Below are 23,931 nucleotides of genomic sequence, written 5' to 3'. Positions count from 1 at the left end.
ATGCATGAACGAGAACCTCCACTTGTTGGTATTAAGTCCTTCAGATAGTGACACATTAAATGAGAATCACCTTGGGTTCAGTATCTTTACCACTGACCTACCTTACTGTTCAGTCAAACGTACTTGCACGTTGTACACCTGGTCAAAGACAAAAGAATACACACAACACAACAACATCACAGGTCACTACACAATGATGTCATCGGTAGAGCTGGTCATTTATCTGATGAGGTACATTAGGTTCTATATCTAAATGCTTGCCTGGCCACGTTAGCTGCTCATGCACTCAAAATACTATGTAGATCAATACCATAAAAATGGAGCCCAGCTGCATTTAGAAAAACACATAAACAGTTACATGGCTGGACATGCTGTGTCTTGAGTAATTTGAAATATAATGGAAGACAAGGCCAATGGAGTTGCATTGAGCCAAACAGAGAGCAGGAGGTGCCCTTAAATGCCACAATTACAGTTAGAACTTAAAGGGAGGATAAGGCTTTTTAGGTCAAACCTATTGAAAAAACGAGGCAAAACAAGGAACAAGATGTCATTTATATGCTCTGATGCTCCAAAAAACATCATTTGTTGCCTGCAGCAGGGGTTGAGTTGAGGCTGTCGAGCTGCCCACAGAACTCAGCCTTTGTGCCCTGTGCAGGCCCGGAGGAACAAACGCCTCACAGCTGTCACTAGTGCTGAGATTCAAGTAATCCTGCAAGACACAATTGTAAACCTGCAGTAACTGAAGAAACTGGGTTAATGCACACAATTTTTGAGGCTAAGCTGAGTCAAAACGTACATGTTTGGTGGTCTCCGACAGCAGGAGTTCAGTCCTTTCCACCAGTTTTCTTGAAGGTTGGTCTCTTCAGAGGGTCAGCACTCCAACACCATCTCATTACCTCATAACTGAAAAAAACATACACAAATGCCTTGTCATCATGTCATCAGACACAGATATAATTTACCAAAGTTAGAAGTCAGTCTTTTTTTTTTTTTAAAGAAATTAATACTTTATAATAATTCAGCCAGGACACATGAAAAGATTTTAATTGTTACAAAAGTCATTTAAAAATGTTACAAAAAAATAAATTTTTCAAATAAGTGTTGTTTCTTTCAATTCATGAAATGAAACCCTTCAAAAATGTACCACGGTTTCCATAAAATATTAAGCAGCACAACTGTTTTTCCAACATTGATGATAATGTTACTTGAACACCAAATCACTGTATTAGAATGATTTCTAAAGGATCATGTGACCCTGAAGACTGGAGTAATGGCTGTGGAAAACTCAGCTTTGTATGGAAATCAGTTTATGCCACATTAATAAAAATCTAAAAGGCAATTGTTTATAACTCACAATTCTGACAATTTTTCTGTTAATTCTGGGTTTACATATATTTATTTAGTTTTTTTTTTCTGCAACAGAATAACATGAAAAAGGCAATTGCGACTTTTTTTCTTACAATCCGGACTCTTTTCTTGGAAAAAAAAAAGAAAAAAAGTCAGACTTGTGAGAAATTTCTTACCAACCCCAAACTTTTGAATGATAGTGTACATGCCATAAATATAAAAACACTGAACTGTTAACTGAGACAGGTAAAATTCTCTTACACTTCAATGGGGGCAAACTCAGGCGCTTTCGATCATTCTGTATCCATCTTGTATCATTCTCTTATATATGTGGATCCTACTGGAATACCCGGATATGGCGTGTTACCTGCAGGCAAATTTCACCCTCATAAGACCTTCATAATGAGTCACTTACAGGCATTGTATTCTGGTAGGTGTCATATTTAATAGGCCTGATACCAGCTCATACAGACCGAGAGAGAAGATCTCCCACAATAGGAAGCCATAGGACCAGACATCACTCTCAAAAGTGTACACGCCAGCAAACAGGCTCTCTGGGGACATCCATTTCACCGGTAAACATCGCTCTAGACAGAAAACACAACATCATGGATACTAAACAATCTATTAACATGTTTTTTGGGTAATACTGTATCAAGCAAAATATCATGTTCACAAACCTAAAGGGATAGTTGTCATGTTTTTATCAAACCAGTGTAGAATTCGGGGGAACACAGAAAATATTTTAAAAACTGTTTGTTGATATATTAATCGATTGGGTCGGTTTGTAACTTTTTTTTTACTTTTTTTTTTTGACTCCACTGACTTATATTATATGAACATAAAAAGTTAAAACATTCTTCAAAATACTATCTTTTTTTTTCTTGTGTGTGTTACACAGCAGAAATAAAGTCATGCACGATGCGACACAAGGTGATACAGTAAATTATTATAGAAACATAGACCTTTCAAATAATGGCTCATTTACTATATAAAATCTAAGCATGCTAACTACTTTGTAATCTTATCTATAGGGGTAAGGGGTAAATGATATAGTGACGGCCTCACATTTCCTCTCAGACGTATCTGGAATCCTCCTTGTGATTCACGGCCACACCGAAACACCCTATCTTGCTACCCGACCCCCCCCCCTGATCAGTAATACATTTCCTGGCAGCCAATCTCGTGAATCCACTTAAAATACATAGCACATAAATATAACAGCGATTATAGTCAAAAAAAGGAAATATTCACTACTGAGACAAACATTCAGTACGAGAAATCAAGAAAGTATACTCATTTCAAAGGTCTGCATGTTCAACTCACTCTGAAAATGAGAGGTGAATAAGCGAATACACCACTTACATTTTTGGAGTGAGGAAGTCCATGCCTTTAGCCACTGATAGAGAGCTGATTAATCTCTCATATCCAACGAGAGATCATCTTTATCATGCCATTCTGAAGAGATGATGCAGGGAGCCGAAAAAGTGTACAATAACAGATGTTGGTGAGTAAAAAGTGGTTGTATTTTGCTTGTATTCTTTTGAGATGCACCTACCTGTCTGATTTGATCTTTTCTGGCAATCCTGATTTCATGGGCATGTATCCATTATCAGTGCTCTCTCTGTATGTGTTCATGCATATAATAGATGGTGTATAACATTACAAAAACCCAACAATGGACATCTATACATCTGCACCATATTTCTCACACACATATTTTACCTTGGGGGAGTCTGTGTTTGGCTGAGCAGATTTTTGTAATATCCATCGCCTGTTTTGGAATGAAAAATGCATCCGGCGCTTTTTCTTCTTAGGAAATTCAGTGGTGCTCACATAGCAGCAGTATTCTGTGATCATCAGAGTGGGGCCTGTTTGGAAAATGACACTTTAATAATCTTCCAAAAATGTTGGGAGTAATTCTCCCAAAAATTGAATTTTATGTCAAAAATATTTCACCCTTGTGTCATCTCTTATCCATGTGTGACGTTACATCCATGAAACATTAAAAGGGAGATTATTTTATTCTACTTTTGTGGTATAAATCCCAAACCCATGTTTGGAAAAAGTGCAGCTCAGACATTTTACTAACATCTTCTGTTGTGTGTTTCAACCAGAACAAAATAAAAAAATATGTGGGACTAGGAATGACTATGAAGGAAAAAGGCACATGCAATAAATCTTATAATAAACTCATAAATACTATTAATCACATACCTCCCTCTACTGTACAGGCGCACCAAGCAAGTTGACAATGTTTGCCATGATTTGCCAATGTAGCTCCAGAGAACCTTCAACTCCGACATTAGAGCCTCTTTCTCAGTGGAGTGAGCACTAAGCTTTGGGGAAAAATTCAGAGACTACACATGTTCATTTGTTGGATTAAACACATTAACATGATTAAAAATATACTGGAGGAAAACAACAATAAACCTAAGTTTTATATATTTTTAACAACCAGTGATTGGAGTCTTTATAAACATGCTTTATACATGTTGGAGTCATACATCCAGGCATATATATAAATACTCTCACGCTTTTAGCATTTTTTACAGCAACAGTGGTCACTGTATCAGCTGAGCAAGGAGTCCATATGCTGTAGCTGCCAACTCACTTTTACCAAATGCTCCAGAGCCGGAGGATTTTATCCCCTTTCATTGACAAAAAAAAAACTAACCTCTTTAGCTTTTCTTTTTATTTACCACATTATTATTATTTTTTAATTCACACCATTTAAATAAGCAGTAATCTACTAGATGATTATTGTAGTTATATAGTATTATGGGATTTTTTAATTATAGTACATACATTACCATTCCAAAGTTAGATTTATTTTTTAAATCTCTCAAGTATCTTTTGCTCACTGAGACTGCATTTATTTGATCACAAATACAGTAAAACAGTAATATTATTACAATTTGTTTTGTATTTTAATGTTTTAAAGCACTATTTATTTCTGTGATTGCAAAACTGAATTTTCAGAAATATGATGATTGGCTACTCAAAAACATGTATCATTATTATTAATGTTAAAAACAGTGATGCCATTTTAATATTTTTGTGGGAAACAAGAAACCTAATAAATTTTTTTTCAGGATTCTTCAAAAAGGATTTATTTTAAATATAAAATTATTTCGATTTTGTCAATTTTAATCAATTTAATGCATCCTTGCTGAATAAAAGTATTAATTTCTTACAAAAAAAAATTCTTACTGACCCCAAAGGTTTGAACAGCAGTGTATGTACTATATATGTATTAAATGCAGTAAGAATGCTGTGTAGTTATGAAAACAAGCAGTTTTGGCAGCTATTACTCAGATTACACATACACTATGTTTAAATTTTGTGTATGCCTTTACCAAAAGCGCCAGTCTCTCCCGTGGAAGACTCCCCATTTTGGGGTCATAAAGGCAGCTGTGTAGGGGTCTATGTATAGGTATATTGTTGCTGCCATCAAAACTTTCGATCACCTCTCCAATGGATCTCTTATATTTGGGACTTTCCTATGGCAGAAAATACAAAATGTGAAAGAAATAAAAACAATAGAATTTATTACTAACAATTCTATGATACTTCATAGTGTCTACTGTGAGTGTTTTGACTCTGTACCTGCATGAATTTGTAGAGCAGAACCACCAGAAAGAAGCTGAGCAGAACAGAAGTAGACATGACACCAGACAACAGAGGTGTGAAGAGTTTATGGGGCACTGTTCTCTCTAGGGTGAGAAACACATACCCACACATCTATCAATATACACACACTCAAAATATATAAACACCACTTAAACTGTGTTTAAACCAGTTGTATTAATACTTCTTAATTCACTGTGCCATATTAATAAGGCTAGAGTTGTATGTGAGTGTTTTAAATCTGTTGTTCAGAGGATTTTAAGAGCTTAGCATCAGTGTCAAGCCCTAATGTGCACACACACTGTACAAAATAATAGTAATCCCTCAGATTCGTCAACAAGCTCTCAGTGTGTGTCTGAGAACATTCAGGGATTATCTCGTTACTGTTGTCCTTTTTATATTGTCCTGTGTGTGTGTGTGTGTGTGTGTGTGTGTGTGTGTGTGTGTGTTTGTGTGTGTGTGTGTGTGTGTGTGTGTGTTTGGGTATGAACAGGTTTGTGTCTATCTACTGCTCTCAATAACACTGTAAGACATGAATGGCCAAAGCCTCAACAGAACAAGAATCTTGTTAAGTGTCTGGGGAAATTAGCTAATAATAATTAACTATGAGCTAATAAAACTTTAATTATAACTAAATTAAAATTAAATTAAGCTAAATTAAATCTGACAAAAATCTCAATTTGGCTGTTCAAATCCTTGCCAATTGACTGTAATGATTTATTTTACTGTACAGTTTTTAAAAGATGTAACTTATGCTCAAGCCTGAATTTATCTGCCTAAATAAAGTAAAAACAGTAATAATGTGCATTATTACAGCACCAATTACTCCAGTCTTCAGTGTGGCACATTGATCCTTCAAAAATCACTGTAAAATGCTGATTGGTGCCTCAAAAGAAATATTTTTGTTGTTACTATTATTAATCATGTAGAAAACAGTTGTGTCATATTTTGTAGGGAAATTGTGAGATAAAGAAAATACAAATATATGAATAAAATTACTTCTTTCTTTCTTTGAGGTCAAAACTACATTTCCCATCATCATTCTCTCTGTCACAATAAAACACACCACTTATAAAGCGGCCTATTACAGACCTAATGCACATTCTTTGCTTTTTTATTTTGTTGCATTAGTCTTGAAGAAAGAAGCTTCCTGTCTAATCACTAAGTGAAAAAAGGAAAATAAACATGAAATTGCATCCATTTTTGTCCTAAAAATCACTTGAAACACCATCACATAGTAATTATGACTTCTGAACTTTTGTAAACAGCAGCTTCCCCAAAGGGAGCTAGAAAGCAGCATTAGTGTTTGGGTAAAGTCTGCTTAGAAATCTTCTTCTTTCTGGGCCTGAGATTGAACTACTATGCTACAACAGGACTGTAACCACCACCATAGACATTGAGGGGAACATCTTCTTCTTTCTGGGCCTGAGATTGAACTACTATGCTACAACTTCCAGCATGAAACATCAGTTTTAATACTAAAAGATAGTGAAGTAAGATGGAAGTAGCAAAACATTTAATATTTGACTATTGTTTTATGATAGAAATGTTAAATAACTGGCAGTAACATCCAGTGGCGCCAAACTGCTCAGCGCTTTTTTTAAAGTGCCATTTTGAATGGAAAATACGTTGTCATTAGCTTCATAAAAACAACAGAAAATGTGAGTCTCATTTAGCTAGCAAGGTAAACATGAGTGTGTTTGTGTTCTCACCACTGATGGAATGAAAGAGGGGTGTAGGCCTGCTCTCCTGAGGTTGTTGCCACACACTCAAGTGTGTGAAATTTTCCTTTGCTGACATTAAGTCGACTATCCACCTCACTTCGTCCAAATTGCTGCCCCTGACACTCTGACCACGGCGAAACTCCTCATCTGCCTGTGTCCGCATTCAACAGGTGGGAGCACCTGTCAGAGGTTATAAATGCTATTTAGAGGCAAAATAATATGACAAACAACTATTATGTTCATTTTTTACCACATTTAATCATCTAAGAAACAGTGTTCTATTCCAAATGGCTTACTGCAGTCTTGTGACAGCATGACTAATGCAATAAGTTTGTTTACTCTGGCACTTACATAACAAAGTCAGAGATGTGCGCTATATTGTACGGTTGTTGTTGAGTGGCTTATATTAGCTTGTGGGTCATACCGTGTATGTGGCCGGCTCACAGTAGTACCAAGATATTTTGGAACAGGATATCCTGAAGCAACACACGCACCTGTCCATCAACAGGCCCCCTCCTGGGGAAACTATCACTGGTTTACCTAAATGAGAGATTTACTCATATTTATATAAAGACTGTACAAAAATAAAGTTTATGTAAGGTAAGTGAAGTCCCGTCAATATTCTGAACTCACATATAACATGGACAGTGAATGACGCTGATTGACAGATGCATATGTGCGATTGGCTGAAAGTGCCAGATCCCGCCCTCTGATCCATGAACTCGAACCAGCCTTAGTTCACTGATGTACCTGTAACATCCAGAACAAAGCAGTTACTCAATGTCTGTGTAATCATCACATAGAGAAATGTTAGAAAATGCACCTAATGAACATGCATAGCTGACAAATGAACATGAACATTTTCTTAAACATAGTGGTTTTTATGATATTTAATACATAGCAAGGGAAAGTGTATAAGGTAATATTTCTTTAATAAGGTGATGTAATCACACACATTACATGTATACTTACTATCGTTATACAGTACATTATGCATAACTCAAGCAATCCAACCCTAACCTTAACCCTACAGTAAGTACGTCCCAGTAACCTATAGTTTAGTACTTTTTTGTTGCAACATTTTCAAAGATCTTCAGAATATATATATATATATATATATATATATATATATGCTCTTATATATATATATATATATATATTATTTATTTAAATAACTGCGTTGCTTGAAACTGCTGAAAATAGTAATAATAATAATAAACCATATATAATAATATTGATCGAATATATGTATGGACAAGTCTTTAATGCCTTGCCAAATTATCAAAATTATCAAAAGAAAACAAAATAGTGGTGTTTTCTGTGAAAAAACTAAAACAAAAAAATACACATCATGTCACCTGCTCATATACTGCTTTTTGATTTTAACAGTAGCCCCTCACTGCAGTACTCAAGATCCATCCAGGGGGTGGAGATAGGTTTAAGGGTGGAGATGGGTAGGTTTAGGGATCAGAGGGTGGAGACTGTTAGGTTAAGGATATGTAAGGTGGGAGGAGTTGGATCTGGTTCTAACCTCACCCACTGGATCTTGTGTTCTGAAGTGAGGACCATCTCAATTTAAATTTACCAGCTTAAGGACACAGTAACATTTGAGGCCAGCAAGTTTTTGTGGATAGATAAAAACAATGGATTTGAGTTGACATAATTGACTGTTTTGTGTGTATGTGCAGGAGTGTGCTTACCTGTACTGCTGGTTGTGCAGCGTAATGACATGTTCAGATGTGTTTTTGAGCTGTTGGTTGTTATAGATCCAGTAGACTCTCGGGTGGGACTGGGGTATGGAAGCCATCATCATCCACGCCTGAGGGCTCAGGCTTTCTCCCCTCTCTCACCTCCACCACCTTGTCCTCTCTCCCCTCTCTCCGTATAGGTTAATGAAACCATGCTCATTACCATGGCTACACACAAATGCAGATTTCCTGTTGTTTAGCCTATGTGAAGAATCTTTAAGTTAAAAATGAAATTTAAAAATGTATGGTTGAAGCTAAAATCCATGCACAGTTGAAAAGAGGGACTTGCATTTGGCATGGTATTAAGGCTGTAATTTATCCTATCATTCCATTTTCTTGGCATTCAAGTGGCCTACACCTGGCTTTTCTCTCTTAATGGCATCATCTGGCTTAAGCTGGGTTAGCTGTCGAAAAATGACTGTTTGATCTAGCTTCATTCTAAGCATTTTACTCTCCTCGAACTCCTCCTCCAGATTGACAGCCATTGGAGAGCACTCTTCTTTCTCATTCCCTTTGCAATACAGCTGGTAGACTCTTGAGCCATATTCCATCTCCTGCTAGGATTTGATGTGCAGTCCTGCTGAGCTACTTGATATTCCTCGAAATCCAGGCAGGATATTTGATTTTTGTTTATTTTGCTATATCTAAACGGCGATTGATAAATTAGCAGTCCAGGTTAGGGTTCTGTAGCTTGCTAGAAAGCAATCTGAGATTATGCTACAAGTGTGGGTTCTAACTGCTTCTGTATGGGATTTCCAGCCTTGTGGTAGCACATGGCTGATGCTGATGGTGCCAGCAGTTGAGCAGAATGAACTCCTGGATCCTGAACTGGGAACTACATTTTCTGATTCTGATAGGCTGATCGATGGCACTGTCTCTGGACTGTATTACAACAGTATAGGTGGCTACTTTGTGCTTATGCAGGGGTGGCAAAAAATACCTATTAATTTCTATACTGTATATATGTATGTGCTTCTGTACACATTATAGCTGATATATATTTACTCACAAAAGTTTTTATGTTTTTGAAAGAGAAGTCTTTTAGTGCCTACCTATGGTATTTGTATTAGATTTTTTTTTTTTTTTGTGAAATATTATCACAATTTAAAAGAATGGTTTTCTATTCTCTGTGTAATTATCTCCAAGGATGGCAAAACTGAATCTTCAACAGCCATTACTCTAGTCTTCAGTGTCACATGATGATCCTTCAATCATTCTAATATTCTCATTTGATGCTTAATTATTGTTTTTTAAATAATGGTTCTTATTATTATCAATACAGTTTTTGCTTCTTAGTATTTTTTGTGAAAACTGGGATACTTTTTTCAGGATTCTATGATGAATATAAGGTTCAGTGAACAGCATTTATTTGAAAAAGACATCTTTGTAATGTTATACATTTCATTATTGTTAGTATTGATCAATTCATTGCATCTTTGCTGAATAATATAATGTTGAAGAATGTGGGTAACCAAACAATTGCCCATTTACTTCCATACTATTTTTTCCCTACTATGGAAGTCAGTGGGTACTGGCAACTGTTTGGTAACCCACATTCTTCAAAACACCTTCTTTTGTGTTCAGCAGAATAATAATAATAATAAAAAAACTCATACAGATTTGGAACAAATTTAGGGTGAGTTGTTCCCAAAAAATGTTGAAAGAAATGTCATTTTTGGGTGACCTATACCTTTTAAGAACTATACCTATACCTCTTACACACCTGGCCGTACACCCAAGTTATATGGGCTTGATTTCACAGGTTTTTCATCCATCTCTCTCCTGCACAAATGTAGCAGCCCTCAAAAGCTCTGGAGACATTTTTGATGGTGATCCCTTTCTGAGGGTGTGCACTGTAGGTGAGGCCAGCTGGTAGACCAGAGCCACCACAGGTCAGAAGGGACAGATGATTGACAGCTGGATCTGTTACTAAACAAGGAAGAGTGCCATTCTCTCCTTCCCTCACCAAAAGGCCATCCAACATGGAGCGCACAAAAGGATTCTCTAAATCTGCCAGAACAAGTGAATAAGGAGACATTTTAGGCAGGAAAAATATATAGAGAGATGAGAAAGGGCAACAAAAACATGCAAATCAAAGGCAAATAAGGAAAAAAAGGGAAAAAAAATGTGAGCACAAGACAAGGGGTGTTATATTAAACGCGGGAAGGATTTTTGCATGAGGAAATATTAAGTTAATGAGTGTGTGCAACAGGTTTATCACAATTCGACTGGTAAAACACCTATGTCATTCAATGACAGTTAGCAATAATACAAATAAAAGAAAATTAACCAGATATACACTAAGGTGTGGTTTGAGTACACAGCTTAAGGACATGCATTTGAGCTTTAACAAAAAAACTATTCAGGTTTTAATACTACCTCAGGACTGCGGGAAGTGATGCCAAAGGGGACAACTGAGGCCACAAATCAAACAAATCAGTGTAAACATACAATGAATCCAAACCCACCTTTCTCACATAGATAGATGGAGCCTTCCTCCTTCGTTTGTGTGTTTTCACAGGTAACGGCCCATATGTTGCACCTGTGTAGAGGTGAGAGAGGATGATACTAGCTCCATCTCCCTCTCTAGCCCCTCCCCTCAATTTTTCCTCGACCTTTTTCCCCGCATCCATTGCACCTTGCTCACTTCTGCATTATCATAACAACTGAGCTGCAGTTGTCCACCTTTTTGGTATCACCTAGATGAGGCATTGGGGAGGATAACAGGTCTCAAACCTACTCTGAATACAAACACACACAAATCAGTTCAGTGCATACAGAGTCATACACCCCTCAACGGCAGCATCCAGCAATCAGTTAAGAACCCTCTTAAAGGTGAGAAGGTCTTATGGTAGAAGTGACTGTCAGCTGACTCTTTAAAAACCAGTAACCTATGGCTATTGATGTTTGTTAGCAATACTCTGCTCTGAACATTTTAATTATGACAAGCAAAAATAAAAAAAAACTCCTGATCCCATATAGTATGTAAACAACAAAATAAATAAATAAATAAATAAATAAAACATTTATCATAAAGTAAATGTATGGATCATAATGAAAAAATAATTAAAAAAAAAATTTTCATGTAAAATTAAGTACTATTAACTTTTTTCGGTTCCAAATACTCTCATTCACTATTTTGCACCTATTATTCACATTGAGTTACAAACAATAAATAAATTATTTTTTAAAAAATATATATAAATATTCTATTAATTTAATTTATGAGAGGTGGAATGTGACTCTACAGATTTCTTGTGATATTCATCCAAACTTTGTTTACCCTTTTTATGATGCGTTCATATTTTTGAACAATAAGCGCTATCTTCCCACCGTAACCGCACCATGACTAATCCGGTTACATAACCATGATTTATTGTCCAGATGAAGAAAAACGTTACGAAGCAAGTGAATCAAGTGAAGTAAGGGTTTGTACGGGGTGCATTAAAGTGACTAAGATACGCAATTTTCAGGATAGCCGAAGTCTATGGAACCCATTTGCCTAACGGTCCAGAGCTTTCCTGCCAGATTAGAACGTTCAATCATCTGCGTAACAGATGTATCGCATTGTACTGGCGCGACCAGCAGAATAAAGAGCATAGAATTTATTGAAAGCAACACTTTGGCACATTTTATGTTACTTGATTTAAGGTATAATTGTTTCAGGGATGTGTGTTTTTGAGTGCACCTAAAATGCACTTCACAGGCTTACAAAGTGTCCTGACACTTCTGTTAATGCTGGCAGTGTTAGGGTTTGGTCAGGTTCAGCCTGACTTAATAGCGAGGTTGCTAGTTTTGTTTCCTTTTGATATTCGTGATACATTCAGAGATAAACGGGTTAGGCTTCTGAAGTAGCGGCTCGAGTTGTAATACCATAAGTTAGAAAATATAGGCTACTAAAGAAAAAACAATAATAATAACACTTTCACATTTAGAAAACAGTCTCGTTTCCCGTTTATTTTGAATGAAATGATCTCAAATTAGGTTGATTGAATAAAAAATAATTAAACTAGTAAAACATGGAACAGCACAAATACACTAAGTAATAGACACATTGAAACACTCGCAATCCCACCTATAAATGTTACACGTGAACCTTCTTCTCGGACGTATGTTGCTTGCAGCTCAGTTATCAGATAATCTCGAGCAGGTAAATAAACAAACCGACTGTTAGAAAAAGAACAGTTTGTGACACGGCTTCATAACTTCTTCTTTAAGATTGTGATCATTATGTTGACAGCATTTTTATGGAATAACTGATCATCTCCTGCTGCGCTGGATTTATTTGAAGCGACTCTAATTGCATCGCTAATTAATTATTGACATTTAGTGCGCGACACATGAGATTCGCGCGGGTACGTGAGTTCACCCCCTAATAACCTCAAATTAATGATATACTGTGCTATCTTGCTCAGATAGACTTAAATCAATTGTCAAAATTGACGGAGAGCAACTATAATAACTATGAATAGGCACACTAGAGAGTACAGATGGACAAAAATCTAACTCTTAACGGTCATTATCTGAATCTAAGTCATTAAAACAAATGGATTAATCCCTCAGATGGCCAACCTAATCATCCCGCTCATAGATAACAGTAGGCTGCGCATATGGATTACGTAGCGGAAATAATTTAGCAAAAAAAAGTACAACAAAGAGGCTTATTGGAAAAAAAAAAAAAAAAAAAAACGTTTTTAATACAGAACATTTCAAAATGTTGTGTGATCCTTTTCCAGTGGGCGGGCCAAAAATGAACTATTGCACAAAAAAATAAACTGTGACCCATTCCGTCAGTCTGGCGGTGTTCGTGTGTCCATGCAGTACGAAGCTCCATCCACAACTGACTGGCATGTGTTTCCAAGTCTCTCTCTCTCTCTCTCTCTCTCTCTCTCTCCTCCTCTCCCTCTCTCTCTCTCTCTCTCCCACCGCTCTGTGGCTGACCCTTTTACACTTAATACGCTGATCCTACTATCATCGTGTTCCTAATTTGCTGCATTTATTTTAATTACTTCGTAATCCAGTAAAGGGATTCATTTCTTTTTTCAGTTTCACCCAAACTACTAAACTATTCAATTCTTCTTAATTTTCCTAAAAAGCTATTTCACTGCTATCAAGGTAGATAGCATGAACGCCTATATGGACCAGTTTTACCTAAGTCCATTATTATCCATTTATCATTCTTGAGTCCAAAACATACTTTTTTGTATACAGACGTGCCAGCTCATAAGGTGACATTGAAACGCATTTCCTTTTAAAGTATAGTCCATTTGATGTTATTTTGCGCAGGCACGGTGGTCAACATGCCTCTTGAAAGCTTCATCCATGTCCAGTGTCACCGTTACCTTTTCCCCAATAGTATAGTCGATAATGAATATTTTTGGAACTCTTTTTGAAGCCACAGCTGACCTATCTCATAATATATCAATCAAAATGGCGTGGTGGCCAGAGTACTGTGTTGTTGCAGGTCTCATTGTTTGTTGTTGTTGTTGTTGAGTATTACATTTGACGATTCCTTTTGGTTTTGCTGCTGGTAAAAACAATGCTGGATGATAGTACTTTTTGCCGTAGACGGCTGTTACCGAAACAAATTCAATGCACGAATATTGCAACTTCATACAAGAATCAGGTGGTGCACGTTCAGTGCTACTGTGTTTAGTATTATGATGATGAAATTCACATCACTACGACTGTACACTATACCCTCAAGGTACGGTAAAAAGTGAAGTTGGGGGTTTGGTTGTACTTCTTATGTAACTATATTCACTTTTTATTTGTCATATATAATGACTAATCAGAATTGCCACTTAATAGTTCACATCTTAAATGGGATTAGGTTTAAATGTTCTCCAGTAACAAACTGTATCCACACTCAAGGCGTCTAGTTAACTAAGTATTAGTAGAAGCTTTGGAAAATTATGCTAGAAACTACATAGCTACTACTAAATAATAATACTAATAATACCTAATTAATTCTTTTGTGTAGACATGGAATAGAGTGGCAGGAACAACTGTAATGCATAATTTTCTAGAAGTGAATAAGTGATATCTGATCTACAGATCCCATAGAATTCAAAGGCAAAAAAAAAGATGATGATGATGATGATGATGAAGTAGCTTGCCATACTCTGTCTCACTCTTGCCTTATATGTGTTTCCCAGTTGCCAATATGAAGGGTTGTTTTGACCAACAGTTCTTGGTATGCAGGTGCTGGACATTAACCAGTCCAACTGGCTTATGTGCTTTCATGGAAATCCAAAGAGAGTTTGCATTAGAACTGCCCTTGTTAAGAGGACAAATTGCAATATTCATTATCTTAAGTGGAGGATTTTGAACGTAATTGTCGTCTCTTGCAGCTTGATTCAGCAGCTCAGCTCATTTCTGTAAGTTGCCAAGGACTACTGGACATGAATCTCTAAAACTTATTGCTCTTGCCTGCCCCTCTCATGCACACATTAATCAATAGAGTTTAAAAATGTTGCAGCTCTTCAATGATAGACGATGCTGTCTGCTGCATCAGAATCATCTTAGGAAGTAATAATGTGTCGCATGTGTAGTATGACTCCACAGTAAAACAGGCACCCAATACACGCATTTCTGATATTGTTTTCTTATAACACAATTAGGGGCAACTGGATGGACATCTTGGCCTTTCCAACCTTCAGAAGTGGTTTTTCTTTCTCATTTTATTGTGACAAACTTCCATATATGACACCTGTAGTAAGCGGCTTGTTATGCAGAGAGGCATGTATGTTGTGGGTCAGTGTTAAGTACCTTGTGTTTGATCAATTATTCATGTGAATCAGAGCAGGTTTTTGATACCGAGTAGGTCCTTACTCATCATCTGCAGGCTGTTTGTGAGAAAGATAGAGATGCTGACTCACTGGTCTTTCTTTTCAGAAATGACTCATTCCTTCTTTTATACTGGACATTTGATCCCCGCACTTCTAAGCATTTTAAAGAGAAACAGAGTCCTTTTAAATTGTAGTACTTGTTTTTCACTACTGAGCTCAAATGCTGCACTACTATGCATTGGCTGATTACGATCTTATCATTTAGATAGATAGATAGATAGATAGATAGATAGAATGGTAGATAGATAGATAGATGGGTGGAATGAAGATAGATAGATAGATAGATGGATAGATCAAATACTGGGCAACTGCTCACCATTCTAGAATAATATTTTCAGTTTTAAAAAAGGCCTTTTAGAACAACTCAGACTGGAAATCGAGAGTAGTCTAATGTACTAAGATGCCAACCTAATGAAGTTTGTCCACTGAATTTTTGCTGACCGTGCAGACAACCTTATCTGCTTGACCAAGTGACCATTAGGGTCTTCAATCCATAATAGTATGATCAGTGTGTGGTTGGGTGGGTTTTGTGGTGGTTTTTAAGTGTTGCTGTATGCCTACACATTAAGAGTACTTTGCTTTTGGCAACCATTTTATCTTTGTCCATTTTGATATTGTATAACTGTATACCCTAAACTGACATGAGCCTGACATAAAGGGATAGGTCAGTCAAATTAAAAAAATCTGTCATAATTTATTTACCTTCATAACTGAACTATGAGCATTTAAGAAAGTTTCATTTTTGAGCTGTTCTTTAGTTTTTTGTTTTGTTAGTGGCCAAGCACCAAATGTGCGTAGGCATCTATTGTATCCATTAGTGTTCTTCTTCTTCTACTTCTTCTGCTTTTTAGTCTATGGCACCCCATAGAACCACTTTCTGCAAAGATATTAAATTTGTACAAAGATAGAGGACTGTCTCAACATTAACATCTTTTTTCCTCTGATTCCAAAAAACAGATCAACTTCAGATCATGCTGACACCAAAAAATATGAAATTCAAGTTGAACCGTTCTCGAATAGCGTGCAAACTAATTCAATAAAGAGCATGCCAAAATGGACAAGGCTATATCTTTAGTGTACAGTAGATAAAGTGTCCTCCTGAGTCCTTTTTACCATTCTGTTTTGGACTACATTTCTCATTATTCTTTTGCTTAGAATCATGATGATTAAATTTCTTCCAACTGTGTGTCATTTAGTTTGGTGTTCACTATATAAGTTGTGTGTTTTAGTCAGTTGGTGTATTTGCTGTTTTCAGTCCTGCTCCCTGTCTGGATTGTGTTCCCTAATCCTTGTTGGATTATCTTTGTCTATGTTCTTCTTTAATAAACTTTTTCTGCATTTCTGATCCTTCATTTCTGATCCTTGCCCTGCCACCATCACAATAGATCTAGCAGCAAAACCAGACCACAAAATAAACTCAGCAGGTACTCTCTGTGATGCATTAAGCCAACTTTGTTCCATTTTTCAAAATGGTCCTAGTATTGAGGCTTATGTGAAGGAGTTACTTTTGGTAGCCACTTGTGCTGGTGACAAGGTTGTGTTAAGAGGACTGTTTTCTGGAGTTAACTTGATCCAGGAATAGTTCATAAATTTACAGGAAGAAAGACCCCAGCGGCCTGGCACAGTTATTGATTTTGTCCTGCAGGATTTTGGATCTGCATAACAGTAGGGGCGGTTGAGAAGGATGCTACCCCTAAAGATTTTGGAGAGAGGGGCCTGTGCGGAGCAGGGCAGTAGGTGGCAAGCTCTGGTGGCCAAGGAGCCTGGCTGTCCATGGATTCCAGCTATGCCCTACACTAGGGAATCACAAGCCCTGCATGTTGTTGTGGTCTTTCCACTCCTGAATCCTGAGGCTTGGTCCCAGTTCTAGCCGCCATGCCAGAGTTCTCAGCTGTCATGTCTACCACAACTAGGGCCTCCAGCCAACATGGGCCACCCTACAACCCAAGTCTCCAGCTGTCATCGGATATCATTGCCACAGTCAGCCATCATGGATTCCATATCAGTATTCCCGGCCACTCATGTGATGTTGCATTTGAAGCTAGAGAAAGCAGTGCCCAGGCAAACGAAAACTGGTGTCCAGGGTGGCAGATCCACCCCTGAGTGATGTTGGGGTGCAAGGAGCATGGCTTCTGGGACTTTGGCGTTTTTTTACGCGCTCTCAACCAGCTTTCTCAGAGGTTCTCCCACCTTCCACTGCCCTTCCACTGCCCTTCCAGTAATGGCAGTCACCATTTTTGTGTGTCTGGGCGTATGCACTCTTCTGAGGCAGCAGAGCCTGCTTTCAGTCTATGATCTGACTCCAGAGCTCAACTCCAGTCCATTGAATCCACTCCAGAGCCCACTCCAGTATAGGAATCCCCCCCAGCGCCCACTCCAGTCTCTATAAATCTGCTCCAGAAGCCCATTCCAGTCCATAAATCCGCTCCAGAGCCGCTTCCAGTCCCCTGAGTCTGCACCAGAGCCTGCTCCAGTCCATGAATCCACTCCAGATCCCACTCCAAATCCATGAATCCACTACAGAGTCCGATCCAAGTCCAGGAGTCCACTCCAGAGACTTCTCCAGTCCAAGAGTCCACTCCAATGCCCTGCTCTTTTCTATGAATCTGCTCTAGAGCTAGCTTAAGCCCCAGAGATCTGTCAGACACCAGCAACACAGATATAGAGAGGGCAAGATGAAAGAGTAATCCCAAAACAGGCGTGGGTCAATCGGCGGTGAACGTAATCCAGAGGGCAAGGCAAACGTGGTCCGTAATCAATCTAGTACAATTGAGTTCTGGGAAATGCAGTCCGGGGAGAGGTGTAATCAATTCATTGAAAAGAGTCATAGTGGTAATGGGTTGATCTCTGATGGTGATGTGACATAGAAGTCCATGAACCGAACTCGTGACACCCTCCTGAGTCCTTTAACATTCTGTCATGGACTACATTTCCCATCCTATTATGATCGTGTGTCATTTATTAGTTTGGTGCTCTACTATATAATTCATGTGTTTTATTCAGTCGAGGTAAGTTTGTTGTTTCTGTTGTTTTTTCATTCCTGCTCCCTGTCTGGATTGTGTTCCACTGTTTCCTGGTTGGATATCTTTGTCTGTTTTCTTTAATAAATTTTCGCTGCATGTCGATCCTAGCCTTATTCTCACCCTTGCCATCATCATATCACTTTGGCATCCTGTCCTGAAGGTACTCTGAAGGTATAGTCTTGAAGGTTTTAGTGCAGCGCCACTTTGTGGCATGATGTTATTTCAAAATATATTTATAGCTTTTGATCAGTTTTGTCTATTTCCTTGGATTGTCTTGAGAACATTGATACAAATTGTGCCATAATCAGTCAAATCATCTTCCATTTTTATTTTCTACTACTTTTTTGAAACTCCTTATGAACCAGTGGCCTGATTTTCACCAAATTCAAACTTCCTGACTGGCATTTTGATTTTCTACTTTTTTAAACTCCTCCTGGTCCATTGCCCAGATTTTTACCGATTTCGAAAATTAAATTTGATGGTATGATGATAAACTGCATCAGCTATTGACATTAACATTTTACATTTATGCATTTGGTCACATCAATTTTGGTTATAGCCACCAACTGTCAAAGTAATAAAAAATTAAACCATATTACTAGTGTTTGTATTTATGATTTTTCAGCAATCTTAACAAAAATTCATTTTAAAATGTCTTTATTTACTTATTGTTGCAGTTGCTCTGATGCTATGCTTAGGTTCCTCATTTTGCCTCTGCCTGTGCTTGACACCCCTAATTGCTGAGAGTACAACATTTAAGTATTAGTATAGAGAATACAGTGCAAAAAAATAGTTTTTTGTTTGTTTGTTTGGCCCACAGAGTACAGTGAATGGTGTGTGTGTGTTCAAAGAGTACATTAGATTTGACTACAACTATTACAACTAGAGTTTTGGTCCACTACAGTGCAGCGAAAAAGTTCATTCCATTAGTCCATTAGTGATGGGCAGCTCTGGTCCTGTAGATCTTAAGTTTAGGGACCCCTCCCTTGAAGTCTCTTAAAATTCTTTATCAAAGTCTTAGGATTATTGAAATCAACAGGAAAGTGTGTTTGATTTAGGATGGGAGCTAAATTCTCCAGGACAGTGGACCTCCAGGACCAGAGCTGACCATCCCTGATGTATACTGTAATGTAACACAGATTCATAGCATTTTCTTCCAGAACACAATGTTCACCATTGTTAATCTGTTGTAATCAGTTGTGTACATCAGAAGAGTTACAGATGTCGATATGTGATGCATAGAATTTGCTGTTATTGAATAAATAAAATACACAGCAAACTCTGAGTGGTATCTCTTAGAGGGCAATTTCATGCTATAGACAGACATGACAGAAATGCAGTTTAACTTAGTTTGTGAAAATTCTAAGTCGGTCTGTAAAATTATGCAATAGGCCTGACTGTTGTCCAGGAAAACAAAGAAGATTAAGAAATGTAAAGATGCTAAACTGAGGGTCTAATCAAAACAATGAATCTGATTAAATGGGTTACAGGAGGACTTTAAATCTCATTAAGCTTACTGGTGGTTGGGAGAAAGCAAAAAACAGGAGAAGGAGAAAAGAACAAAGAGAAAATGTGTGGAGAAAGGAGAAAGAGTGGATTTAGTAAACAGAATGCAGACTTATTTGAAAAATTATGAAGTTAGACTGAGCAAGAAAATGATACATACTTTAAAAGAAATATGGATGGAGAGTTATATATTAGTAGAGCAGAAAAGTGATCATATTACATAGAAAAAGATGTTTACATTTATAAAGGGCAGCTGTCATAACTCAGTCCAATCATAACTGCATTTTATAAACATTTAAAACATTCCAGAATGCATTAAGTCGATAAGCCTGTCCAAAAACCACAACAGTAATTCCATTGATATTCACAGTTGCCTTAGTGAGCATCACTCCAGTTTAGCTGGTCAATATTCTTCTTCCAGTCTTCAATCAATATGACAAGACTCTTGGACCACAAGGAACATATATGTATATGTGCCTGACACATAAAGCTTACATTTTGTTTGTACAGCCAAATTGTGTTCTTCACAAGAGTGTTTTCATCAATACATTTCAGTTATGGATTGGAATGACATGTTTTGAGATGGAGAGATCTGTGTAACCGTGTGTAAAAACCATTTCCTTTTTCTCAGCCTCAGCATCAGTCATATTGAATAGAATTGCTAGTTTACTGCCTATAATATCATAACATCAGCTAAATCTTAAAATCCTTAGCATTTTAACGGTGTAATCAGTAACACAACTCAAGCAGTTCACTGACACCTATTTTGATTTTGTGTTTGTTTTTATGTGAGTATTTTAAAATAATATAAGAGATAAAAGGGGAATGAGCGGACAAATTTTAAACTTAGAAGTAAAAATAGTGAAACCAACAGTACCATACTATAATATTTGGGAAGATGAATATGCATACTTAATCACGGTATGGTTGGATGACCCCCATCCCCAAACGGTTTTTTACTATTCAGATAAACACTAATCATTTGTAAGATTTAGTCGTTTGAACACTAGTTGTTTAAAAAAATAGTAAGCTATGGCCTTGTATAAGGCTAAATTTGCTGATTTTTTTTTTTCATATACTTGTTATTAGGATTTTTGGGGACACATTAATGTGTAAATAAATTTATACATATACATACAGTATATGCCGTTCATGCAAAGTCTTAGGCCACATGCTATTTTTCCCAGTCAAAAAAAAAAAAAAAAAACGTGGTTTTAAATAGTCAGTTATTTCTATGACTGTATGCTGCAGTGTGTCAGATAGGAAATATCCTCTTTACATTTCCATACATTCATCTTTTGCCATTTTATTGTATTAATTCAGATGCGATTTTTGTTTACACAAGGAGTCTGACAACACAAGGAGTCGCGCTGTGACAACAGCCAGAGCTTCCACACATAGGAGTCTATCTCACATCATCCAGTGTGTCTGTTAATGACATAAAGAAACATAACAAACTGAGACAGACTCAAAATCCAGAAGAACTGTGGGCAACATCTCCGAAGATTCTTCAAGAGACCTTCCTTAGCTGCTACCTGGTTGTGGGTCGACACAGCCTGCAAATTATCGCACAATCATTTGGCACAGGTTTTACCGACTGCAGGGGCTTTGCCGCCCCTTTGGCCACACCACTACAACAGCATATTTTTGTCTCTTTTTTTTTTTTTTCTTCGACAAGAATGCGTTATTAAGACGCGGAACCGCCGTGTTTCTTCACGGCCACCACAGAACTGGAAGAGCGTTTATTTCAGACCTGACGCACTTCACACTTCAGCACTCCCCGGCGCAGCGGAAGGAAAAAAGGTAAGGTGCCACAAATGAGTTCAGTAGAAACAACAGTAAACGGCGTTCTGATTAGATGTCAGTCGAAAATGAGTAAGATAACCCCTCAGTGCGGAGCACTGATGCAACTATGAATCTGAACGGGTTGAGCTGTCCATAGTTCTGAAAGGAAACAGGCTGCTGTCCGAGTCCTGAAAGGCAAGCCAAGGCCGTGAATGACTCCAGTGTCAGTCAGTAAGGTCTGTTGCGAGCTGATCCACATATGAAGAAACGGGTGCGGGTTTATTTTATGCGACCCCCAGTTTCGCATGCACCAAGATACAAGCACTGAAATATGGAGCAGATTGATATTTCCGAATCCCCGCATTAGCCCATTTACTTCGTCATTGCAGAGACTTAAATAGTTCCTATCAAAAACTACCCCCCCTTCTTTCTTATTTTAATGACTCATTGACCAGTAGACTGTCTTGGCTGAAGTGACCTTTAATGTTTGTAACCAACCCTTTAGTTTTCATGACCTATAAGATTCTTATGTAAAAGGAGCCGGCCAATACTTGATTAATTGTTATAGCAAAGAACATTCCTATCAAAATTTCTGATTACAGCATAGCATGTTGATTTTGTGTGTGAATACAACACTTGACATTTCGCTCTCTCTAGCTGAACTGCTGCCTGTGTGTGCGACTGTGTGATTTTTTGTGGGTTTGTGTGTGGGGGTGGGTGTGTGTGTGCACCCGAGCGAACAAGCTCGTGGCAAATAAGTACTAGCGAAGCTAAGTAAAACTGTTTCTTTTTTTTTTTTTGAAAATACTAAGAATGCGCTAATATAGTATTGTCTTGAGGTTTTTTCCCTGTATTGGTTGCTAGGGTTCGTCCTAAGGGGATATGAACAACTACGCATTTAGTATACGTGACTAAAAAGCCTATTAACGCTACTTAAGACGTAATTATCTAGCTTCCGATAATGAATAGGAAAACGTGAGGATGCGATGTCAGTGGTGGTCACTGATAGACATTTTTGACAAAAGAGGCCAATTTTGTACTACGTGTCGTCGTGTAGTGGGGTGCCTATGATGTAGAGAGATGTGCATTTTTTTTTTTTTTTTTTTTTTTTTATTTCCAGGCTAAGAATGTATGTGTGTGAACATCTCCCAATGGTGGATGAGCAGAGCAGAGACGGAGTGATCGTGAGAAGCCGCGAACAGATGAACAGATGAGAGAAAGACAGAGCGGACACGACTTGAGCAATCACCAAACTGCATGATGCCGAAGAGCAAGTAAAACTGTATAAGGTTTTGGCGAGGGGGGTGATATAGAACTAGGGAGCAGATACTGACAGACAAGTGTTTAGTAGAATCTGGTGTCGGCTTGCTATGACTTCATACCGCTCTTGTGCTCGCAGAGTTCCTGTCAGTTTAGCACTATGGTGCTGTTGAATATATTTCGTTGTCACATCACTCAACATACCCAAACACCGTTGTATAATGCACTGCATGGTTAGTACAGGTGTTTGAAGTTTGGATTTACAGTACTTAGCTAGCCTATGCACGCCTGCCGTGTTGTTGTTTACTGTCATTATTTGTAGACATTTTTGTTAAACCTTTAATTTATTTATTTATAAGGCACATGCATGGTTTTTTTTTTTTTTTTTTGGTATTTATGTGTTTGTTTGTTTGTTTTTGTGTTTTTTGTTTTGCCACGCCAACAAAGCTCTCTGACATACTACAGGCCTGTACACTACTGTTCATAAGTCTGAGGTCAGGAATATATATATATTTTTAAAGATCTTAATTTAGGTATTAGCTGTTTCCCATACAAGGACACACTAAAATCTGATCAAAAACATGCTGTAAAGACATTTATCTTTTAAAACAAATTTAGTATTTAGCATTTGATATTTAAGCAACATTTCCATTCTTAAATTGTAGTATTGAATTGTTTATTGAATAGACTGGAATGAATGAATGAATATATATATATATATATATATATATATATATATATATATATATATATATATATATATATATATATATACTCTATATATATATATATATAGTGGGTAACGGAAATATTCAGACTCCCCCTTAAATCTTTTCTTACTCTTTGTTATATTGCAGCCATTTGCTAAAATCATTTAAGTTCATATTTTTTCCTCATTAATGTACACACAGCACCCCATATTGACAGAAAAACACAGAATTGTTGACTGAATTTTTGCAGATTTATTAAAAAAGAAAAACTTAAATATCACATGGTCCTAAGTATCTGCACGGCCAGCTGCATACACCTATATTTAACTCAGGAGCAATACGTAATA

The 23,931-nt window shown here is 37.3% G+C and overlaps 1 pseudogene; it reads right to left on the bottom strand.

Moving 5' to 3' along the window:
* Positions 1-547: 547 nt before the first annotated feature.
* The window catches only part of LOC122135751, a 24,811-nt pseudogene continuing 1,427 nt past the window's right edge, over positions 548-23,931 (bottom strand).

This window comes from Cyprinus carpio, chromosome B1, assembly GCF_018340385.1.
Source record: "Cyprinus carpio isolate SPL01 chromosome B1, ASM1834038v1, whole genome shotgun sequence".
In the NCBI taxonomy this organism is placed as follows: Eukaryota; Metazoa; Chordata; class Actinopteri; order Cypriniformes; family Cyprinidae; genus Cyprinus; species Cyprinus carpio.
The sequence above is the reverse complement of the archived record's forward strand: the minus strand, read 5'-3'. Positions and strand labels throughout refer to the sequence as shown.